This window comes from Periplaneta americana, chromosome 9 (genome assembly GCF_040183065.1).
Source record: "Periplaneta americana isolate PAMFEO1 chromosome 9, P.americana_PAMFEO1_priV1, whole genome shotgun sequence".
NCBI classification, from domain to species: Eukaryota; Metazoa; Arthropoda; class Insecta; order Blattodea; family Blattidae; genus Periplaneta; species Periplaneta americana.
Genome location: NC_091125.1, coordinates 74,011,132 through 74,037,547, shown reverse-complemented (window position 1 = coordinate 74,037,547; position 26,416 = coordinate 74,011,132). Strand labels below are relative to the sequence as shown.

The 26,416-nt window shown below is 35.5% G+C and overlaps 1 protein-coding gene across 2 annotated transcripts in view; it reads right to left on the bottom strand.

Annotated features, from left to right (window-relative positions):
* The window catches only part of Mkk4 (MAP kinase kinase 4), a 280,839-nt gene that overhangs the window by 66,801 nt on the left and 187,622 nt on the right, over positions 1–26,416 (bottom strand). The window contains exons 12-14 of one of the 2 annotated variants that reach the window (XR_011333900.1): positions 19,439–22,212; positions 17,627–17,760; positions 15,450–17,527 (exon numbers count right to left, since the gene is read on the bottom strand). The exons of the other annotated variant lie outside the window; for it this stretch is intronic. The gene's annotated coding sequence lies outside the window, so the exon portion shown is untranslated. Of the gene's footprint in view, positions 1–15,449; positions 17,528–17,626; positions 17,761–19,438; positions 22,213–26,416 lie in introns of those variants that run through there. 2 annotated transcript variants of the gene reach the window in all.

Here is a 26,416-nt window from a genome sequence, read left to right as displayed (position 1 = left end):
GCATAATTGATCAGTCAAAAAACTGTTGAATAACAGTATTATTTCAGACATAGTTAGTGTTTTCTCTATGCAAGTAGATGCACCTCCTGACTTTACACTCATGACACTGTTGCCATTATAAGATTGACTGATGATGCTGAATGATGCTGATGATGAGATTTATCCAGTCCATTCTCTTTCAGAGATTTTAGTGTTGCTTCCGTGAAAGTCTTGACATCTAGTTTCTTTATTGTCACATATTTTGAACATTCTCTTTTTTTTTTTTTTCATCTTTCATGAGTGTAAACAGGGAACATCGGCATTTCTTATGTCACTCTTTATTGCACTCACAAACAATTTTATTGTTGCTGTTACTTGTAGGCCTATGATCTCATTTTGAATTTCAGGAGCTGTGAATGAAGCATCTTTTGGGATATAAAGAGCATATTCAGCAAGCATTTTTATCTTTTCTCATTGTAAATTCAAACGTTTGGCAAAAAACCTCATTCTGTTGCTTCCTCAATTATGTAATTGGCCCATAGAGTAAGTTCATTGACTACCAAAAATTGAATAACCTCAAATTATTGATTTCATGTAATAACGATGTTTTTCGAGAATGATTTCATGTACCATACTTCAAACATATATGCATGTGGAAATACCTTATTCAATTTCCTTTCTGTCCACATCATCAATATCTGCACAGGAGTTTCAGATTTTTCATACTTTAGAAATCACCTTTCAGCTTCCAGTACATTCTTCCAGTTCCTAAATCCAGATTCCGTGTATGCCATATTTTTTTTTTCTCATTTGAATTAAATTGAATAGACCCACATACATAACAAAATGTGGCGTCTTTTGCAATAGAGTAAGCCTACTGTAACCACTGAAATTGCACAGAATGTTTTGTATGCACTGCGGAGTGCCAAAATGTCTGCAGTGCAACTGCAATAACATTTAGCAACTTCGCTTTTGCACTTTTAACACTTGCTGGTTTCTGGTCTATTATGATATGAGAGTATTTGATATTCGGTATTCGATAATTTTAGAATAAAATTTCCATTTTTTACAAGATCAATATTTTAGCTTGCATAGTAGTTCATATCTCGATGCTAGGTCGGGCAAAAAAAAGTCCTAGGACGGGTAGCACCCGTCCTGGTCCTCCTTCTGGCTATGGGCCTGAACAGGGTATAAAGACAGAACTTGGAATTCCATGTATTTCTATGGACTAGTATTAAGAATTTTGTATTTAGTTTTGTCACTACTTGTTCAATGGTGATTTTTATACTTTCATAGTAATATTAATAATATTGTTTATGCTTACTGGTAATGTACTAGAATGTGTTTGAATGATTGTGTTGGTAATACTGTAACAATATATGTTGTAACAAATCTGTATTTGAGAATTTATAAATGCATTTAATATTTCGTTTGCATTGCAAGAGCAAATGAAATGTTGAAAAATCTAAAGTAAATTAAAAAATCCTCTATGTCTTGTGTCCAGTAGCCTATTAGAGCCATATTCAGGAATGTTGCTTCAACTTCACTTTCACTTACATCCGTATTTAGTAGGTAGAAAACGCAAAATTTGTATTCAGAGTCATAATTTAACTTACACTTTAGCCATATCTTAGTCAAAAGGTAGTAAGATTCAAGAAATGTAAAGACCAACCTTACATCTTACTTAGTGCTTTAATTTGCCTGAACAGCTAATGGAACATTTGTTTACTACAATAAAGTTAAGTTTAAGAGCTGAAATGGATTTAGAAGATGGCAATTTCCAAGAATTCATTGATTATGCATTCTATGTCATATTATTTGCTTCTTTATTCTCAAGTTATGCCTATGTAATCATAACCTCAATCTTATATCCAGTTTTACTAGTTTATCCCGAAGTTATGTTACTATAAAGTGTATTTTTAATTTGTCATTACTGGTTTTATTATTATTATTATTATTATTATTATTATTAATTTTCAAAAACTAGAATATTGGGAACTGGAAGATATATATACATTGTTAAACCAGTTTTAGAAAGATTATTATTATTAGCCTACTATTGAGCGTCATTTTCACATTGCTTTCAAGTCTCAACAGAAGCCTCGGATGACAAAGATTGAGCTATGGTAGTGAAGTGTGGACTGTGAAGAATAAAGATGTTTGTAGAATAACAGCAAGTGAGATGAGGTTCATGAGAGCAACAGCTGGATATACTTGCTGGGATCATAAAAAATGAGGACATAATGCAAGAACTTCAAATAGAACCCATTATGCAGTTCATCAGCAAGGTCATCATCTCAAACAAATGGATCGATGCAGAATTCAGAAAGAACTGTTTCATTACCATCCGCATGGCAAAGGATCTCTAGGTCGTCTGAAGAAGAGATGGACTGAAAATTCTAGTTTGAGACCGTAACAGGCCACTCAGCCTAATACTTGAAGAGTTTGCAGGAAAAACTATGAATGTCACAGTTTTCTTAAGGTTGATGTCATTATCTAATTCAATGGATTACTGCGAAATTTAATGTTGTTCTTATGAAAAATGGCAAAAAGGAGAATTATCACCACGAATACAGTAATCCTTTCCTTTATTTTCTACATCTTTCAGTTATAGACTCAATTAGATCATTATGTAATCCTTAATAGAAATGTGACATTCATTGTTTTTCCCGCAAGCTCTTCACTTGTTAGGAAGACGATGATTACTATTATCATCATCATCTGAAAATCAGTGAAGAAAGATTTTATTTTTTAAAACTGATTAACGTGTAAATGTTTATATAACATAATAGCGTGAAAAAAATGATCTATACTAGATTTTTTTTTCATCTTACAATAAAAATGACATTCTTATGTTGAATGAAGTAATAGTCATATAAGATTATGATTCTAATTCAATTTTCATATAATTAATATCAGTACCAAGAAGGGTACCAAAATTTTACAGAAACCAAATCAACCTTTATCCTATCATCCTGCAAAAATTATAATTAAAAGAAAGTTCCAGAAAGAACTGTTAAAGCACTTCAAAATTCAAAGTAAATGACAAATCATGGGCAGCTATATTGCAAAATAAATACTTAATTTCCGAACACTGAATGAAGACTTGATGCTGTAGCAACATTCACTGTAGATTTTTAACAGGTCACGACTATTTGGCTGCACACCTTTATAAAACTGGAATCTTCAACTCTCCAAATTGTATCCTGTGTCATGAAGACAATTCTACAACGAATAAGGATCACCTTTCGAATTGTTTAGCTCTCAAGATGTCACCTACAAGAATGCTGACTGGACTTTATTGGAAAGCAAGAAAGCAAATGGAATATATCCAAGCATTTGGGCATTATGCTGCTGCTGCATTATCAGTACTACACATATTTTTCCGCTGTACATTTCATGCTGTTTCTTCTTTGCCAAAACCTAAATGATGTCAAATTTATTTTCTATCATGTCTTTATATTTGTAAGCAAGTTTGGTGATGTATCCCTACACCTTTATTTGTGCAATTCCTTCTTTTTCATTGGATGTTTTTGGAAATAACAGGTTTGAAATGAAATGTAGCCAGCATTGAATGAACTATTTCCTCACTTCCCACATGGTAGAGCAGCTGTGGGCTGGAAGCACTATGTCATAATTATGATAACGTCGAACACCAAGTTCACTTGTTTTTTACCTACATTTGACTTTATCAAGAGAAAGATATTGTTTCTGAATACGGATCTGGCATTTTACTTTGTATGACTTAACTGCTGACCTGAGAAAGTCAGTACGAAGTGAAGTTAAAATGACATTCTTGAATATGGTCCTTAATCTTTTTATTCCAGGAAAGTAATGTACTAATGTAAAAAATTACAGAATTTATTGCTAGAATTGACTGTATATTACTGTTTCTCAGGTGCAGACATAATGGAATTATGGAACAATTTGTTTACATTTTGAAAGAAAAATCTTTTAGATTAAAATGATGCATTTATAAAAAGGAAATGCTAGTGGCAAAATATAAATTATCATGAATGCAAATTTGCTTTTTAAATGTGTGTTATAAACTTGAAGCTGGTGATTGGTAGTTTAACACTTATATTTTTAATTCATTACAGTTTGTTAAATCTATTTTTACACTTGTGCATTTAATGTAATGTGTAGTCTCACTACATATGTGTTTCTTGCAAATAAACCGAACATTTGGAAAATTGCATTTATTTATTCTGTCATTCTGCTCTAAAATGAGAGCATAAGAGTAATGGAAATTTTAAAGAAGAATCTTCTTAATATCCAATATATGCAGGAACCATTGACCTTGGGACACAAGAATCTTGGATATGTTAGTGATCACACCCAAATATTCATTTTCTTTCTCTAATGACTAGATTTGGAATATAAGAAAGGGTATATAAAAAAAACTATATAAATATTCAGAATATAATCAAAATACGAATCCAATCTTTGGAGATATATATAAAGACGTTTGCAATTCTCAAGCATCTTCCTGTAGACCTATCCAAATTTTTCTTCTCCACTCTTTTATATTTTTCCAGTCTCCTTCTTCCAAATCTTTTTGTTACATTTCTTTACTAATGTCCTCCATCCATGTAACCCAGGGTCTTTCTCTCTTCCTCTATTTGTAGAGATGTATTCATTCCAATATCTGTCTCAGTAGTCTGTCATTTGCCATACTCCGAACATGGCCATACCAATTTGTTTACCATGGATATAGTTAATTATAACATTTTGATAATCCATCCTTCTCCTATTTTATCTAATTCTGAACATTATTCAGACCTTCAGAGAAAGTCCATTTCTGTAAATGCTAGCTTTTTCTCTTTCCTTTCAGAGGAGGGCCCTTTGGGCAAGCACCACAGCCTTTAGACTTACTGTGCAACCTCCTTATATTGGAATGTTTTTTGAAGTCCTTAGGATTGCTTTTTTCAAGCATGTGATTAACTGCTTGGTGCCATCATATTGATTTCAGCCACAGCATCCAGGTCTGACAGATCATACATCTCCCCCCCCCGTGATGTTCGTCTGCAACCTTCTCAGACTCATGGCATCTGTTCGCAATTCACATGCTTGAATCTGCTGCATCCTCAACCAGAGAGACACGTCACTGCCAATTCTGCGATCCACCAAGGTGCCATCTATCTGAGGAAGCTACACTCTCCCTTTAAACTACAGTCCGCTTGAAGTCTCTGCGGCTTCTATGGGGTATGGGGTATGTGGAGCTCCCGCAGACAGATGCCATCTGTAGGTGGATTCCAGAACCATGTCCTCCACGTCTTCCTAGTCAATCTGTAACTATTAAAGATGATTAATGAAATTATGCTAATGAAGGCAAAATGAGTCTGAGGTCCAACGCCGAAAGTTACCCAGCAATTCTATTTCATGCTTCAAATGATTGAGGGAAAACCTCGGGAAAAAACCCAACCAGATAACTTGCCCCAACTGGGATTTGAACCTGGGGCCTGCCCATTTCATGGTCAGCAAACAGCGGTGGATTTATTAGATTCTAGTTTAGATTTAACTTCTGAATTTAATATAAGTTGTCAGACTCCTAATTAATGGTTTATATATACTAGGTTTTTTTGTGGTTTTCAAAATATATTTTTATCACATACTGTAAGTTTTCACTTAACGTTCTTATTATTAACCTTCCTTCAGTTATCCTTTCTTCACTTTGTTTCAAGCCAACCAACTTCGTACTTTTTATTCTTATGAATTTGAATTCTTCACATCCTTCAATCAATTCCCCAGTTTATTCTACATTAGATTATTCACTTCTTTATTACCAATTGCCATATAATTAGTTATATCTATATTTATTTTCAGTCCCCAGTTATACTTTTCTTTCAGTTTTCTCTAATCATATACAGTGCATTAAATCATCATAAGCAGTGGTTGCCAAACACCACGAAAGTGTGACGTAATAGAAATGCAACCCGCACACCACTATCGCAGGGAGAGGAGTGGAGTGGGTATCTCCTCAGGTAATGCAGCGAATAACAGTGCAGAGACGGCCTGAGACCAGAAAACAAAAACAATATAATATTCTTCTACTTATTAACTACACACATCTTTTTCTGTGTTAACTTTTATCCTCCTATTCATTATTTTTGTATTATTAATAAAATAAAATATATTTTCTTATTTACCATAAAAAGAACGTGTACTCTACATCAGCAGATATTTGAAATTAGAAAAACGTACCAGGCTGGTCACGAAATTGTAAATTACGCTACATACTTAAAAAAAACCGTCGAAGTATTTTACTCTGATTAATACATAGAAGCCGATACTTTTTATTGTTTATTTATTAATGAAATATTCAAATTACACCACATATGTCGAAAAAAAAAAGTCGAAGTATTTCACTCCGATTAAGACATAGAAGCCGATAATTTTTATTTTTCGTTTATTAATGAAATATTCAATTTACAGGTAAGGGCGTGGTAGTCTTTATATCAAGAAGAATAATGACAACGTGCATTGTTCTTTTATACATCATTTAAAATTTTACAACAAATTAACTATCTCATATGTTTGCCATCTGCACAAAAGAAATACTTTTACTCCCATGCTCCTTAAAATTAAGTTTTTACATATTATCTGTTTTCTGTTTTAGAAAAGACATCGAAACATAGTATCCTACACACTTGTAAAATTACATATGTGCGTCCGCTGCTGATAAATGTCTTGTCTTATATCGAAGTGAAGACTGTAAACAGAGGGTAGGGGGTATGATGCCATGTTTACGCTTGAGTGGAGGCAGGGGCATGTGTCGCGACACAGCTTTTGGCAATCACTGATCATAAGCATTGGCTATTACTAATTACTTGTCTGAATATAATAATAATTTAATTTAGAAATCTTCTCACTATTCATGAGCTGCCACAAGGGACAAAGAGTACTTAACCATATAAATGTTTACAAGTTCATTGAACCATTAATTTTGTTTTGACAATGAAATTCCTAAGGTACATAGTGGAAATATATCTAGTTTTAGAGAGGTAAGTGTTACAAAAAAGTAAAGAATGCTAATGAACTTGGTTTCATTTCGAATATAGGTGATGCTTCAGGAGAGCAATTGATCCTTTCAATGCAGCTAAAGTTACAATCGGAATAATAGATGTATGTATTCCAAGCCTCTTAAACACACCTTTCATGAAGAGGTGGCGGTACCTCTTGCTCCAACCAGAAGTCCGATTACTTCAAGCTCTTCTAACTGGTACTTTTGGAGGTAATATGGAATGGTAGGCTTGTAGATATTCTTTTTTTTCCTTATCCACTTCTGCTGGCTGTTCCTCATTCGTTTCGAAATGCACAGTGGAATCAATTATGAATTCAAATCTTGTAGATTCCTTGAAAGCTATTATATCTATGCGCCGTGTACTGCCAGTGATGGAGAGACCATATACTTCTTCAAAGGTGTTGTAATCGGCATCTTTAAGGGCAGTGGCTATAATTGATCATACTTGGTGGTGTCTAGCATTTCACAGAGCTTCGCCGTGTGGACAGGATCCCAGGACGTGTGCAAGAGTTTCAACCTCGTTGTGGCAATGCCTACAACGGTTGTCCTGAGATCTTCCTGGCACAGCATCATACCCATACTACTGCACTTCTCCTTCCAGGTTCCATAGCTTCTGGAATATAAATTTTGAATAAAGTTGGTGGACGAAAGAATACAGAAGATGGATACAAAGACTTGATGTCTGAAAGGGCAAAGGGAGAGCTAAAGAAGAATAAAGAGCTTATGGTGCCTGCATATACCTATGCTGTACAAGCTCTAGCAATGTCATAACAGTTCATCTACTGGCTTTCAAATCCAGAGTCGCGTCACTGAAGCAATGTCATTACCTGCACAAGGCTCTCAACTTCCAAGTCAATCAGTTATGGTGGGCAGGGCTCCTCTGATTACAATCGGATCCTTGCAAGTGGCCAACTGAAACTACAAATGAACTGAAGAAATTTGTTGGCAACACCCTCCTCACCTTTGAAGAAATGTCTTCATTACTCACACAGATCGAGACCCATTATACCCATACTCAATATTTCAGATGAATATGCTTTCCTCACACCTGGTCATTGTTTAACTGGTGAACCCCTGTCTCATTCCCAGAGCCAGATTGTAATTTAGGACCATCATCCTGACTGTGCAGATGGCCAACTAGTCTAGAGATGTTGTCAGCTCATCTGGAACTGATAGTCCACAGACTACCTAGGCCAGTTTCAGCAGCGCTCCAAGTGGCTGCACCACCAACCCAGTCTTCAACCAGGGAGGCTAGTACTACTTGGCCTACTGGAGTCATTGAAGAGATTCATCAGGGGCCGGATGGTCTTATTCGTGTGGTGACTGTGCAGACCAACAAGGGTTCTTACAAAAGACCAATAACTAAAATTTGTCTATTTCCAGATGAACTGCATTGTAAAGACTAGACTGTTATTGTGTTTATGTTCTGTAATTTGTAATTTTGGTACTCAAATTAGGTGGGCGGCATGTTTAGTGTATTTAATGAACAGTTTATGATTTAGCCACCTGTGGCAGCACTTTCCTGCGATATTTCTTGTACCAGTGGTTTTCACTGTTTATACCGGAAGTAGAGCTGAAGATATACAGGTCGAAGCAGCCATGGGGGACAGACAGGACGTGGGTTGTTTCGCCATCATTAGATTAGATTAGATTAGATTAGATTTAGTTTACTTGATGTAGTTAGATTTAGAAATAGTAATAAAGTTAAGTTTACTCTACACCGATCTTGAATATACCTTTCCTTTTTATTAACTTCTGTTTTTCTGCACCATTCATTTTATTGTTAGCAATGATTTCTATGTTTATGTATAAACAGATCCGTGGATAACCAGAGTAGCGAAAGCAGCTATTCAGCCACCATTGTTGTTCTATTTCTACATGTTTCAGATAGGAACATTTAAAGTAAAACTAAATTTAGGGCAGTGTCCGTGTCCATTAAAATTAAAAATATTTGACTCTAATTTAGGCTACATTCATTCCCTATACAACTGTGTACAGAAAATAGCGTGCACTGGAATAACAATGGCTGATATGTTGGCATTTCCGGCGCAAAGGATTGCAATACTCTGGATATCCACGGACTCTGTGTCAGTGAGATCTATACTAAACTGGAGGCACCACTACAATACTCTTTCCTGTGTGAAAGTGTGACTGTTGGTGAGGGTATTGCACTCTCTTTCTAACTAATGTGTTCCAATGAGTCTTTCTTGAGGTTCATGTTGCACATGCGCAATAAGCAATCAAAATACCGTTATTGTGTACGATAGCATTCACTGCAAGAGAGACAAGGACAACACTATGTTACAAAGAGATAGCAATACACTCAGGGGCTCAATGTCAGCATTTGCATCATGCTTTTAAAGCATTGAGTTGTGCCTCCAGTTTAGTATAGAGCTCACTGCTCTGCGTACAAATAAAGGACAGACTCCTAGTGGCAGCTGATAAAACTAATATTTATGTTGGCAACCCTGCTAATGCTAGCTGAAACATACTGTTCTCTAATGTGATTAACTGTACTATTCATTACAAATATTAGACAAACTATTGTCTTCATTTGTATTTATTGGATAGCCACCAGCAATCTCTTCTACATATTGAGAGACCTCGAGTTTTTCCTTCACTGATGCAAATCAACAAAATTACAAATATAAATTGATATAACACATCCATTATGGGGAATAAAAAAAACTCGCTTGTAGTTGAAGTCATAAACCAAGGGGAGATATTAATGAAAGATGATAAAAACTTCTTTCTCTTGCAGAAGAAAGAATTGTCCGTACAGTACTTAGACTATCCCATTCAGCCTCTGAAAAGCAAGTTCAGATACACAACTGAGAATACCTACCCAATGTGTGAGCCAATATCGATTTCCTTGATAAAGTACATAAACATACATAGATTTAGGCTTAGATAATTAACCACACAGTAAGAAGCTGGTTTCATAATACGAAAGGCTAGAGTTTGGGCAACTACTCTACTTCAGCTATTCTGATTAGAGTTTTTGATTTCATAAGTGTCCAAGCAAATGTCTGAGTAAAACTTTCATACATGCCATGATTCTGCTTATAACATTTTTCTATCTGCCAAATTATAATTACATTATACCAAGTAAATGCTGCTATGTGAATTAGGCTACTCATCCATATCATATACCTATATATCTGCACACCCATGCATGCACATACTGCACAGTAACAAATAAAACTTGAATGTCCACTTTAATATTTTAGTTATGAAACATATTCTTTACGACCACCTTCTTAAAAAGTAATTTAAGTTCACACACACCATCATTAATTAAATAATAATAATCATCATCATCGATGCATTACCTTCTTCCTAATGTTCTCTATTCTCTGCTTTATCAGGGAGATGAGACAAATCAGCCAAAAATGGATTGGCAGTGCATGGTCTGCACTGTCTCAAATATGTTTGTTTAGTCAACTATCTGAAGACAGGTTGAAACCTGATATGTGACACCAATAAGGAATCACTCATGAGACAATTAATTCAAGAGATAATGGGGTATGGTGGCTAGTTCCTTCCCCCCTCCAATGCACATTGCTGATTAGTAACATAATTCACTAATCAGACTTCAGATGTATACAAACAAATCGTCGTTGTTCGTGCAATAACTCCTATGTGACATATTTATTGATTTTCAGATCTTTACTCTATTAAATAACTTAAATAGTGTAATATGTGTAATTATATTTCTTTCTTTAGAAAATGTAAGAATTCACAATCTCCTATGTACCACTGCCATAGAATGAATAAATGTGTTTTTTTCTTTCTACTGAAGAATTTTATATTTTGCACATAGGAGTTATTGCAGGAACAACGACGAAATTGTTCTTCCTCTGACACATATCATTAAATGAGATGTACTGCCTGAGAGAAACACTTTAACCCAGCATTGCCCTTGTGGTCCTTCAAAAAGGACAGGAGAAAAAATTAAATTCAAACGAATTGTGTATCACATTATAACTGAAAATCTCAGAGTTTGGAAATAATACATGGAAATCACCTTTCACTTTTTCTCGCAGTACTGACATTTTATGAAATTTATTATCCTACCTGTCTACCCAGTTCCCACTCTACTCTCATGAACAAAAGAGGGATTTAAAGCACTATGAACGTGGTGTTTCTCGCCATCTTTTCCCTGCACATCAGCTGATGACATGTGGCTAAGTACAGTGGCATATCTTTTAGATGTATTCTCAAAACTAAACCAACTAAATCTCTCTCTACAAGGTAATTCTTCGACTGTTCTCAATGTGTATGAGAAAAAAGTGTTCGAGAAGAAACTTGATTTGTGGGTCAGTTCCGTAAAACAGAGGATTTTTTCACTATGTTCAAACCTAGAGTCTTTTTGGTTGAAAATTATTTCGTTCTTGGAAAAGAATTATGCAAGAATATATGTTCGCATCTCGAAACACTGAGGTCACAATTTGAAACTTATTTTCCAAGTAAATATGACGAATTTTCATGTGTTCATGATCCCTTTCATTGCGATGTTGAAACTAACAAACTTTCATTGAGTGAAAGAGAACAGTCAATTGAACTCTTGAATGACACTGGACTTAAAATGAAATTCCAAGCGGAAAGTATGGTTAATTTCTGGACCTCATCACAAGTGAAAAGAGAATATAGTGAACTGTACAATGGTGGTTACAGATTATAATTCAGTTTGCTTTTACGTATCTGTGTGAGAAAGGATTTTCATCACTAACTCTAATAAATGCAAAGTAGGCTACCGAAATCGACTTGATGTATTTGACGATCTTCGACTTAAGCTTACCAGCATACATCCAAATATAAAACAATTGTGCAAGAATCAGCAGGTTTATCCATCTCATTAATAGGAGTACCAACATTTATTTATTTTGTTTAGTTAATAAGTTAAAGATTATCTAAACTCTGAAAGCCTTGATTTATTAAAAAACGGAAATGAATCTTTTATTAACATTAATTTAATTAGTTAATACTAATATAAAATTAAATGAATTAAATTAATTTTAATTAATTAATTGTTTTAAAATATAAATACAGTGGAACCTCGATTTATTGTTCCCGGATGTATCATTTTCCCGGATCCATAATTCAGATTCGTTGGTCCCTGAACACATTCTATTTAAACTACGACTATAAAGCCCGCATCTATCGTTCCTCGATTTATCGTTTTCCCGCATCTATTGACCAGTCCTGAAGTGTGTAGATCCCGGATTGATCAGTTTTAAGAAATAGCAAGAAGCTTACAAATGTTTGTAGCAATTGATGTCGTCAGAATGTTGTGCTACAAGCTCCAATTGTGAAGTTTTATGGTTATTGGCCTGCTTACACACCGACCTTCCTCACAGCTTGCCTGGCAAGACAATGTAGAAGGGTCCATGTGTCCTATCGATCGTTTTCTATTGTAAAACATTCCAGTCCGCGCTTCCACCAAGTTGTGTACGCAGTCTATCACACGTGTTCGATTCTCGACAGTTCGTATTTTTAACTTGGCAGTTTCTAATCTGATTTTCTCAGATATGGCATTTCCGTGTAAAAAAGTTCGGACTTTAGAAGAACGACTTTGTATCATAGAAGAGGTGGAGAAAAATCCAACGGAGAAGAGGATTGACATAGCTAAGCGTCTTGGCCTGCCACCTTCAACTCTAAATTGCATAATGGCAAAGAAAATAGAAATCAGACAGCAGGCTGATAAGTGTGGTACAGCAGCCAAAAAGAGAAAGACAGCCAAGGAGTCAACTTACAGCGAGCTCGAAAACATCCTCTTTTCCTGGTATCAACAGGCATGAGCATCAGGCATTCCAATTGATGGGACCTTCTTGAAGGAGAAATCTCTGAAAATAGCTGGAACAATGGGGATTGAGAACTTTTCTACATCGAACGGCTGGATCTCTCGTTTCAAACAATGCCATGGCTTGGTGTTTAAGAAACTGGCTGGGGAAAGTGCTGCTGTGGACACCAACGCCACGGATCTCTGGTTCCAAAGACTCCCGGAGCTGCTAGAAGAGTACGAGCCTCGGGACATCTATAATGCACATAAAACAGGCCTCTTCTTCAACTGTCTTCCAGACCGTATGCTGGCACTTAAAGGAGAATCCTGCCACGGAGGCAAAAGTGTGAAGGAGCGACTGACTGTACTGCTGTGCACAAACTCCGATGGCTCAGACAAACAAGTTCCCATCGTTATTGGCAAGTCTGCAAAACCACGGTGTTTCAGAAACGTGAAGAAACTACCTGTGAAATACTATGCTAATTCCAAAGCATGGATGGCATTGGAGATTTTCAGAGACATTCTTCACGTTCTTGATAAATTCTTTGGTGCAAAAGGCAGGAAAATCCTCCTTTTTATTGATAATTGTGCTGCACATTCTCCAGACACATCCTCTTTGAAGAATGTGAAGGTGATGTTTTATCCTCCAAACTGCACCAGTGTTGTACAGCCACTTGATTTAGGAGTTATAAAGAACTTCAAGCAGGCGTATAGGAAGCAGCTAGTACAGAGGGCTTTATGTTTGATGGATGAAAGGAAAGAGGTAAAAATGAAGATAGACATACTACAGGCCATTCACTTTATTGTTTCGGCATGGCAACAAGTGACTCAGTTCACAATTCAGAACTGTTTCGTAAAATGTAGTTATGGGGACAGAAATGAAGAGTCAGACATGTCGGAAGTTAACACAAATGATGAAGACGAAGACTGGACTCAACTAGAGACAGGAACCGCTGGCATTGATTTCGACGCTTATGTGTCTGTGGACCAAGAACTCGCGACATGTGGTGTGCTTTCTGTGGAAGAATGTGTGAGGAAGTGGCGAGTGGAAGTTCCATGGAGGAGGGACAAGTCGACAGTGATGATAATGATGAAGTTGATCCCAAACCAGTGCCGAGTTTTCAAGAAGCACTAAGTGCGTTCGAGACCATGAGAGCGTTCATATATGCTCACGAGATCGCCAACAGACACCAAGTGAACATTATTAATATTGAGAAGCTACTGTTTAGCTTAAAAAGTAAAGGTGCAAGTAAGCAAATGAAAATTAGTGACTTTTTTTAACAAGAAATGAAGTGAGTTAATAAAAAAATCATTCATGTACCACACATTCTTTAGTATATGAATACGTGTGTGTACTATAAGTAAATTTGACTGCTTATATTCATTTCAGACAGGTTCCCGTTTCCACCATTTTTTTTTTTTCAGAAGTCCAGAACAAAATGATGAATCGAGGTTTCACTGTATACTGGTATTAAAATATATTACAAAAATGATAAATTTGCTTTATAAGGGAAGAGTAAGGTGGTCCTCGGATCTGTTCTCACTTAAAAAAGTGGTCCCCACTTCAAAAAAGTTTGAGAAATGTTGCTTTAACCCATTAGTGTCAAAATAATGTGTGTGTGTTTTTTTTTTAATTTTAATTTTGGTTACTTTATTTCTTGCCTAGAAGATGTCCAGAAATAAAAATAGTTATTATTTTCTATTTTCTTATGTATACTTTGTAAGAATTTTGCCATTACCATAAGCGACTAAAAACATTTGAAATGTGGATATGAAGAAGGCTGGAGTGTGTGAAGTGGACAGACATAATAAGAAACGAAGCTGTGTTGGAAAGAATGGATGCTAAAAAATGTAATGCAGAATAATCTGGAATGCTAAAAAATAGACGCGAAATAATCTGAAATGCCGTAAACTCCTAAAGCACCTAGGACATCAAAACAAGTTAATAGCTTTCCAGGGGATACCTTTACATGTTGGACTATTTGGCAATGAAATGGCAGATTAACTTGCCAAAAAAGGCACTAAAACTCAAGCAATAATTCACTCCAAATCAAACCTCTGTAGAAAGATTGAAGAAATCAAGAAAGCATTTCAAATGGAAAACATGCAAGAAAATATAACAGCTGCCAGAGGGAAGTTATGGGAAAAAATTGATGAACTATTGCCAGAGGAAAGTCATGGGAAAAAATTGATGAACTATCAACGGAAGTAAAATATAAAGGCTGCAAGGAAGCTGTAGCAAAATTTAGGTTGATGTCAGGACATAACTGCCTCTCTCACCATCTACACAGGATAGGCATATACCAATCCAACAGATGTGTTTTGTGCAACAACCCTGACCAAAACATGGACAAACAACACCTTCTGTTCTGCCCAGCCTTAAACCCAAATGCACCCAGCCTTAAACCCAAATGCACCCAGCCTTAAACCCAAATGCACAACAGACTGAGGACCTTGTTAGCTTGTACTGGGAAGCTAGAGAGAAAATAACTTGATCGTCATTTCTCGTCACTGGAAAATAAATAAGTAATCTGGAACTCTAAGAAATGGAATGCAAAATAATCTGGAATACTAGGCATCTCTGTGATCTCTTTTCAGCAATTCTTTATTATGAACTTAGAAATGGTTTTGGCTGTACACAAATAAGTTTAACTTAAAAGTATAATAAATTATGAAGCCGTAACATACGTTATTTTATTTTAGTCATTTAAGGATTATACATTTATAAAAATGATAATATAACATCAGAATCAAATTAGCGGGAATGGAATGGAATGAAATAGTCAATGTACAGACCGACATTGCATTTTGAACATAGTGTTCTCACAATCAACTTGCATAAATTCCAAGCACATCTTCTCTTTTTCTTCTCTTCTGTACGTTGCACAAGATGGTCCAACTGATGGTATTTGACAGAATCTGGTACCCGAATGTCTGGTGATGATGCTGGCTAAGCAGCTGGTCTTCCAGCTGACTTCGGTTAATACCTGATTTCTCTGTAGATACACATTAGCCACTTCTCTTCTGAAGTCCAGTTGAGAAATTCTCTGATTATATGCTTTATTATACAACACCCAACTGTTCTGCATGGCAACATCAAATAACCAGGTAACCAGTAGCCAATACCATTTTTTTCCCCAAATGCCACTATGGTAGCAGCTCAAATTCTGATCCATCTGATTGGTGCTGCCCATGTACGAACTATACTTCATAATCAATTTTGGTCTTGAGATCATTACATTTCGCTTTTGTTTCTGTGAAAACCTTTTCATTTGCGTAATTTCTTGGGTGCCAAAAGGTGGATATCATAGTAACGACGGCATTATCCATCCATTGCATATACAGATGTCTGTCATTCATTTCCATAGCAGTCTCGAAATATCCTTGGTCTTTCTTCGAAAAACATTTTTTACTGGTCAAGGGACACTCTTTGAGAATTCTAATTCTACGAATGGTTCCAATTAAGGCGTTTGGGGGAAAAAACCAGGCAGTTCCAATTGAGTACTTTCCGAGATAATGAAGAAAAACTTACCGCCAAATAATAAGCATGTACAGAAAGAGGCAGGTCCAAAATGCATTATAACTGTGAATGTAATTCTTGGAACTACCTGGTTCTTCGACCAAATCATAGAGCATATTTTTTTCTTTCTCTATGCATAAATAGCTCAAAAATGAAAAAAATTGGAGCTGCCTGGTTTTTCCCCCAAACCCCTCAATTGCTGTGTACCCATGAAATGTTAGAAATGAAAAAAGATTTGCACCAGAGAATAAATTGTCCATGTAAAAATTGAACTTTAAGTTCTTTTTATCAGGAAGTTCATCAAATAGTACAAGTAATGGACTAGCAGCCTTTCTGAATACCTTCTCATAGTCCAGGTTTGATTTAGGTCTTTTTTCCTAGTACAGTTCAAAATTGACCAACTAAGTCTTTAATATTTAGGCTCCATATTTTGTAGCCAAATCGAATGGATTTACCTTGGATGAACTGCTTACAGCTGTGACGTCTGTAATATTTCACCACACTTTCATGATTATGACAGTGTTCTTCGGCACAAAATTATCAATGCATCTTTTTTTCAACATTTCCATTGGAGAACATATTTACCAAGCTTTGTCATTTTTGTCAATTCCATTGTCTGCACAGTGTAAGAAACGACAGATTTGAAGGAACCTATCTCTTCGTATGGACTGAGATATAGGCAAATTTTTCATGTTATCATTAGTGTCCTAGTAATTTCACTTAGATGGCAAGGTATTGTAACCACTAACATATAAAATCACAATGAAACACTGCATTTCATCAGCAGTTATCTTCAGATCTGCAAAATTTGGAAACAATGCATACAGTCTAGTTTCCGCAACTAAATATTCACTCAATTCACTATCAATAAATTGCTAAAAAATTTGAATTATTGACATATGTTCGTACATAGAATAATTTAAACTTGGAAATGTAGTTGGTTTTTCAATGTCAAAATCTGCTCCTTTTACCCATCGAATATTACAGTTATTTAATTTCTCCTTTTCTTTCTCTGCCATCCAATTTACAGTGTATTTGCAGAGGTTGGAATTTGTCTTACTGCAGGTGATAGCTGAACACACTGTTGACCCGCAACAGACATTGTTATTGGTGGGTCTACCAATGAGTCACTGACATTATAATCAATATCTATTCCCTCATTATTCATAGTATTATTTCTGCATTAGACCGTAATTGCCTGGATGATATACTGTCGACTAATCTGTGGAAATAAATAGAAATCAATATTATAGCCTTGGAGAAATCAGCTTGAGTCTAAATTTTATGGGATAAATTATTCTCCATTCAAATTGTAACTTACCCTCCCCTCCTTCGTCTCCTGAATCCTGGTCTGTATCTACATTTGGTTCTGGAGGCTCAATAAATATGTCGATATCCCCATCAATGTTGGCATTATGTATAATATCCATTACTTCAGTGAGAGAGAAGCTTCTCCTAAAATGGAAAATATTGTATATGTAAATACGAGAGTATGCTGAAAAGTAATGCCTCCTTTTTTTTTTTGTCGCTGTAAATATAGTTAAAAATATTAGTGACAGTAGCCTACATTGTATTCAGTGAACTTTCTGCTTTCAGTGATGCAAGTTTTATACCTCTGCCAGTAAAGAGCTCTGAGTTACAGCCTGAAACATGGTGGCATGTACCATCAGTATGTCGGTGTGTCTGAAGCAGTGTGCTGTGATCGAGTTTTTAACAGCAGAAAATGTGCCCCCAATAGACATTCAATGGAGATTGAAGGCTGTTTATTGTGATCAATGTGTCGACATCAGTACTGTGTGACGTTGTTCTGCTCATGCTCGTAATGAATCACAGCCTCACTTCTGTCTGCACTGCACCGTCAGAATCAAAGAGATGTCCTCCCAGGTATTCTAGTTTTGGGAACAGATGAAAATCTGATGGTGCCAGGTCGGGACTATATGGAGGATGATCAACAGTAGCGAAACCAAGATCCTGAATGTGTTCTGTTGTCATTGCACTGGTATGCGGACGAGCATTGTCATGCTGTAGAAGGGGTTGCTCCATATCTGGACGAACTCTTCGAATTTGTGCTTTGTTTTTTTAGGGTTTCACAATACCTTACAGAATTAATGGCAGTGCTTTTAGGCATGAATTCCATATGCACAACACCTTGAATATCCCAAAAGACTGTAAGCATGAGTTTGCCTGCTGATGGCACAGCCTTGAACTTTTTGGGTGCAAGTGATCCTTTGTGGCAGAACTGCATTGATAACCTCTTGTTTTCTGTATCGAAGTGTTGTACCCAGCTTTCGTCACCTGTGACAAAGTTCTTTAAGAATTCATCGCCTTCCCGCTTGTAGCACAGAAGTAATTGTTGGCAAATGTCCAATCTCTTTTGTTTCATGTGAGGAAGGATTATTTGAGGCACCATCGTGCGTAAATTTTCCGGAATCCCAGTTCTGTAATATCACCTGCACATGCTCTCTTGACATGCCACACTGGACTGACAGGTGTTCCTGCATTATGCGACGATTCACTGATTAATTGACATAATTCTGATCAGCGTCATCAGTTGCAGTTCGTGGTCTTCCACTGCTACCTTTGTCACGCAAATCGAGAGTTGCACCAGATTCATTACGAGCATGAGCAGATCAATGTCGCACAGTACTGATGTTGACACATTGATCATGATAAACAGCCTTCAATCTCAGACGAATGTCTATTGGAAGCACATTTTCTGCTGTTAAAAACTCGATCACAGCACGTTGCTTCAGATGCACCGACATACTGCTAGTACATGCCGTCATGTTTCAGGTTATAACTCAGAGCTCTCTACTGGCAGAAATACGAAACTTGAATCACTGAAAGCAGAAAGTTCACTGAAGACAATGTACTATCACTATCACAGCGACCAAAAAAAAAAAAAAAAATTGGAGGCATTACTTTTCAGCATGCCCTCATATCTAAATCGGACTATACAGGGGCCTAGCGTTGCCATATATGGCAATGCTGAAGTAGAAAAGGGCTTAGCTGAAACACTTTCGGTTATAATTTTTATAATATATAATAAACATATTTATTGAAGTATATTTAACATACAGAAATAGAAAAGAGGGAAGAAGAAAATTGCTTTACATAATAACAATGTACTTACTCAAATTCTATGACCATTTCTTCGTAACTTGACACAGCACCAAGAACTAACAATGAACACGCTAGAACTATGAACAAAAGAATAAAATTGACATCACTGTGGCCTTCTACATATGTCCACATATTGAATAAAATATTTTCTGTGTTTATATCTTGCCATACGGCAATGCATGGCGCTAATGGGTTAATAATTAATAAAGTCGTCTGCCTGGCATCCCAGGTGACCATAAAAGATGCAGAAAAAATACAAAGAAAAATACCACCTTAAAGGAGGAAAACATAATACCTAGAAACAAGATTTGAAAGATAGAATTAAAAAAGAGAGAGAGAGACTACAAGATTTGAAGAATACAATTAGGAAAACTCTAAGTAGAATATAAATAATTATGCAACAGATACTTCAGATAAATAATTACAAAATTATTTTAGAATTCGTAACAAGTGAACGAATTCTGCTTCCATGTAATATACGAGTAAAAAAAAGAGACATGACAAAGTTGAAGAAAAAAGAAGGTGGTGGCAAGTTTTTATGCCTTGTACTTCGTACAATGAGAAAGCACTATAGTAATAGTAATTTATTTAACAATGCCTTCAACTCTAGTTCAACATAGGCGAGAAATGGCCGACAAATTTTGCCTGGAACCCTCTATTATGGACAGTGTTGAATTAAATGCTGTAAATCTACATGGACTTCCCACCTTCACCTTTGTCCAGGTTTGAACCCATTAACCTCAGATGCAATAGATAGAATGGTTGACTTCTAAATCATTGAAGCCGTGCACAAAACAAAGAATAATGACTGTGTCTTGTTTGAAATATCTGTAGTCTCATCAGCCTGCACCGATACAAACATGGGATTATTAATATCTGCCTGAAGAGCCTCCTTATATACTTCATACATGCAATCAAGTAATTCGTTCTGAATTGTGACTGATGTATATTTAGACACTTCTAAGTCTTCTAGATGTTTATTCAAGCTGCTATCATCTTCGCTACTTCACTTACTAAATCTAAAAAGACTCCTCTGTTTAGTGAATCTTGTGAGTCCTCATGGCCTCGAAGAGCAATTTCATGGCAACAACAAAATTTCAGACAGTCGGTTATCCTGCTTAGATTTTGTCTGTTTTTGTGAACAAGTTCATTATGACATGTAACTGCAATTTTGTGTCCCTCATCTATCTGCGATCTTATATCAGTCTTGCCAAAGAAATTAAATTTAAGTGAGTTTCCAATGTGAGAAGAGCTCAGTTCTTGGGATTTAATTCTTTCCAAAAGGTGTTTCAGGTCACTCACGCCATTAACAGTCCAAGAAACATCACCACCAAACAAACAATAAAAACAAAACAATGATTTCTTATTTTCAATAGCTGTAAGCCACCGCTTTCTGTTGTACCACTCGGAATTGAAAGATCGTAACTGCGTTTTGTGTTTTTGTATTATATTAACAGACAGATGATCTGGTCCTGTTTAACATTAAGTTTCTCTAGGTCACCTAACCTTTGGAATGGTTTTTGTAATAAAAATTCGACTTTATTCATAACTGTATTGAATATCACATGTGTTTTGAATTGTCCAGTCCACACTGATACTGTATTACACCATTTTACCACGATACGAACACGACCACGACAGAACTGAATGAGCCCCAACAGTCGTCTCCTTCCCAGCACCTTCACTGACAACATCTGTGTTATAGGATCTATCATCTCCATGCATTGACCATTACACCGAACCAGGAACTACGTCACACTCTCGTAAGATCTGTATAAGGGATCTAGCATCTCTGGGCTAGAATTTATCTGTCGCTTCTTCAACAGATAAATATAGCATCTCCTCCACGCAGGTGAAGTCCAAACCTTAACTATAAAGAGAACGAGAGTTCCTCTATATTTGAGAGTTGTTCGTAAATGTCTGAAATAATATATTACGCAAATTTTCATGCAGGGCTGAGTCCCAAAAGCTCCAAAGGACAAGACGCCCCTTATCAAATGCAACAGTTCTATTGTGTCTACATATTTAACACCAGGCACTAATCATTATTAACACCATTCCTTTGCAAGTTTTAAAGACTTTGTACAAAAGTCTTCAGAGAATTTGTAATAATGATAGTAGTAGATTATTTTCAGGTTTTTCTGAGACCAGTAACATCTGTCTGGGAAGCTGGAAACATGAACAATGAAACAACTAGCAATTTTGCCTGGACCCCTCTTTTTCAAGGTCAGAATTATTTCATCTGCTGCAAATCTACAATATGGGATTCACAGCTTCATTTTTCTTCCGAAAGAAGCCATATTATGGATTTTCATTGCCCTTAAAGATCTATGGCACTTGATCAATTTTGAACTCTTTGAACCTCCCAATGATAAGCACAATGATCATTAGACCACAGATGATGGTCATACAGTGAATATGCCATGATAGCTCCAGTGCTCAAAGACGTGATAAATACAGTTTTAGGGTAATATTCATACAACCAAATCTACTTCAATTACTTATGTGTTTCCATGCAAAGAGTTGGAACTTTATAATCCATAATATGGATATATTATATGAAATATAATGACTACTGTCTCTCTTTCTTTTCTTTTTTCACAAAGGACTGCTTTTTCTGCAACTTCTTTACCAAATCTGAAATGTAATGGTGACTGTCTTTTCTCTTCTTTTTCCTTTCAAGTACCATGTATGAATCCAGGTGATGGCATCAATTCCAGTAATTCTCGTTGATTACTTGACCTTTTGACGTATTTCAGTTAGGAATATCTTGATCTTGGTGTCCTGTAATACAGTGCAACAATTTCCAATTGCTTTCTGCATCAGTAAATAGAGATGTGAGGGAATTGTGGAGAAATGGCCAAGTAAAGGAGGAAGAATAAATACGTTCCAACATTACCTTTGATCATAACAAATTCCATTTGGACTTGCCATGACTCGAAATCTGGGTTTCTAACAAGGAAATTGCAAATAAAAGTGTAGCAAAGAGATTTGTATCTAATTGTCTATATTTGAATTGCTTTCTCCACCTGACTCACAATCAATGAATCATGCCAAGATGATGTACCGAAATAAAAAGAAGAAAAAAAGAAAATAACATAACAAATATACACAAAAATATTTACATAAAAAGTTACATAACTTTCATATAAACAAAATGGTCCACTTCATCACTGCTGTTTAAAAATATCACAAACAATTAAAAACACAACTTCATAATATTGCCCCATTGGTGTTTCCGACTTTTTACAGATTTGAAGAAAGGCAGTTACAACAGCAATTTATGGGACAACTTGAGATATTGTAAGATGTTTTATGACCATGACATAAAGAGACAACACAACCATTGAATACAGAGTGTCCACAAAAAGAACCAATTGTTTACCTTTGTGAAGTGGTAACTTCTTGTATTTTCACTGTATTTATATGGCTTACAATTTCAAAAAAAAAAAAAAATAAATAAATAAAAAAATAAAAAAAAATAAATAAATAAAAATAAATAAATAAATAAATTCAGTACTGGGATTATACAAAGTCCACGCAGCTAATAATGCATATGACTTTCAGAAAATACTTTTTATTTTATTAAAATGAGGCGGGAAAGGGGGGAGGGGATTTTATGTCAGAATACAATACATTTTTAAGAAATCTCATCTTATAATATTAAATTCTTGTGTGTTGTCTGTGCCAATAGTACTTAAGCTGTAAATCTCTGAGGTTTATTTCATTTTTTAAACTTCAAATAATCACTTATAATTATTAAAAAAATTTTTAAAGTAATTTCATGTAAAATACCTCTTCGGCTTCATTTCATTTACAGACATTTTCTCATCAGCTTTTAACTCAATATCTCATGTAGTTGGAGAGAAAAAACATAATACATCAAGGCTGAATAAAGATTTGCCTCATGTCTAAAATTGTGGCAGTTAATGAAAATGTTGAAGAACAATGATTATGCAGAAGAAAGATACTAAGCCCTTTTCAGAAGTTTAACATTCAGACTTTTAAGAAAACAGAACTCACAGAATATTTAAATATTGATCTTGCTCACTTCACAACAGGAAATTTCTATGGACATTCTGTAATACAATACAACTACAAAGTACCCAATGTAGGAAATGTCAACTGTCCCTTGATGCATCACGATGTTGGTATTGTACATTTCTGTCTCATTCAAGAAACTGCATTAAAGTAGAGTTCTTTTCGCAGTGGAAGCTCACAGTGGTAAGAATGTATTGCATGACAAATAAATCTCTGCTCCTCCAACAATGAATTTTTTTTTTCTCCCATACTGTCTCCCACTCACGTCGTTTCCCATTCATTCATAGTGTTCTGCCTAAGGTCAGGTCTTTCACTGCAAACCCAGAATTCTCAGTCTTTCCTATTTTCTGTCTTCCACTTAGTCTCCGCATAAGTTTCCCATGTGCTTTTAAAATTCTTTGCAATGGGTTGTGAAACTTTCTATAATAGCCATATTATCTAACACGCTATAAATTTGAAAACACTGAAGATCAAATGGAATAAGCTGTTTGCAATTACTTCATCATGTGTTTTTCGAAAAGAAAATAAATTACAAGGAAGAAGTAAAAATTTCAGTATGTTTCCTCATTATTATGAGGGACATAAGATTTATTTAAAATAGCATACTCGATTCCCTACTCAGGGAGCCTAACTAATTCTGTGGGAAACAGATTATACCAAGATACAATGTTTATCCTATTCAGCTTGATTATTTAGCAAACTTTAGTGTCAGACAATAATGGTGTAGGTGGGTCGAGAAAATTCTCAATATGGCTAGAAGGTGCTGTGGCCACGAGTCAAAAGAGCCATAACTTGTTAACTTATGTGTCAAGTAATAAAAACTTGAATTATATTTGTTTAAAGAATTTTTCTTAGGCTAGTTTTTAAAGGAAACAGCTTCATCTACATATCTCCCTCTTTCTATTTCTACACTCCTTTATAAAAGAAGCACATCATAGCAATGACAAAACCAGGGATTTCATGATTGAGAGTGTTTTAGTTAGGATGTTTATTTCATTCCTTGTCAGTTTTTTTAAATGTAGGCCATACTCTGTTTTTTTTTTAAATTGCTTTTAAGTATTTTTCGGAACTTCTGAGTATAGGTGATCAGTACTGGAAGTTTTCAAAACTTTCTTCCTCATGGCGCACACATTCCCAGTGTAGCTAAACAGCATAAAAATTAAAATTATGTAATTTAAAATGTTCATAATACGTCTAAGTTACAAGATTTTACTGAAGTGTTTGAAATTTAAAATATTTCAGATATTTATAACAATGTTCAGGTCAAATTCTTGAGTTATTGAAGATAAATCCTTTAATCTTAGATGTATTACACAAATATAATTTCTTGAAAAGCTAAAGGCCATGAAAAACCGGATTCTATTAGTATCTATTACCATCAAAACTATGTTCCTAAGACAGCAACCAAATGTTATGTTTCTATTTTAAAAGAAATGGCCAGTCCACATTGACTAAATAGTATGAACTGTTAAAATAAAAACAAAATTGGACTGAATATTATGAATGCAAGTTTCTGCCTGCAGCTGTTATCTTCTTAACAATTTGCTAAGAAAGAAACTGTTGACATTTACTGAATTTAATTTTTTATTAGCAATTATGCAAATGATAAAATAGGATAATTTCTCTTCAATGACTGTAGGCACAATCTTCATGTGTGTAGATCAGAACAATTAAAAAGATAATTCTATTTCAAGAAACACACTGGAAACTGAAGAAATTGTTAATGCAGCTTCATCCCATTTTATTTGAGTGAGTTCGAATTACCATACTCATTTAGATTAAAATGAACTGTAATTATGAAATGCAATCAGTCTTTATTTCATGGAAAAAAAAAAAAAAAACTCTGCATATCAATGACTACAAATTTTATATAATTTTCAGAGTAACTGTTCTGAAACCCAGCCCTAATGTATGTTTGTGGGTGCAAGCTACAATATAATAGCTACCAATACTATTAAAGGCCCTCTCTGATAAAAATCAGTCGGAGGGGGGGGGGGAGTTAATTCAAAGAACACACGAAAAAAAATCCGAGTTTAGTATTAATCACAGCTCTCGAGTTACACATGTAGGTAGTTTATCCAGCGCAGTTGGGAGTGGTGATGTCACGTCTACCAATCAACCTCATAGACAACCTTGCAGCATGGTATACAATATGCAATCAACATCATGCCACATTGCTGCATTTTCGATTGCGATAGTCACAGAGAGAGAGAGAGAGAGAGAGAGAGATCAGGATACAAAAGAGAGACCAGGATACGAGAGAAGGATTAGAAGATGAGAAACCAAGACAAGAGAGAGAAACACCAGGCTATAACAGTGAGAGAGAGGAAGACATGATGGAGACAGAAAGATTATAACATGAAATTGAGAGAAACAAATACCAGGACACGTCAGAGAGAGAGAGAAAGGCCAGGACACGACAGAGAGGGAGAGAGAAAGATCAGATTATAACAAAGAGAGATAAAGAGAGAATCTGATATGAAATTGAGAGAGGGGTCATTCCATACCAAAACAGCAAATAGGCTGTGGAACCTAATATGTAAAATATTTTCCCTAGAGCAGGGGTATATTCCAGGCATGGCAGATCCAAGGTACTATTTTTCGAGGCTGTTTGACACTAGGATGCTTTACTGATTTTTATATTTTCGTCAAATTTTGTATTTATAAAAAAAATATGTTTTATTCAGATTTAAACAATTTCATAGTGAGATCTACTCCGTGAAACTAACAATCTCTTCCACAGGTATTCTTTTGGAAATGATGATGATGATGATGATGATGATAATGATTGATGATGAAGAAGACTACTTTTGCTACTACCAAAATCCTAGATCCTGGGCCCTTTTTTTTTTCCTTTAGAAATACGCCACTATCCTGAAGCTGTAGTTGTTTTGGAGATTGAAGAGCTAAAATGTGCATTGTGTAGGTTGTGTGTTGAGAAATGTGT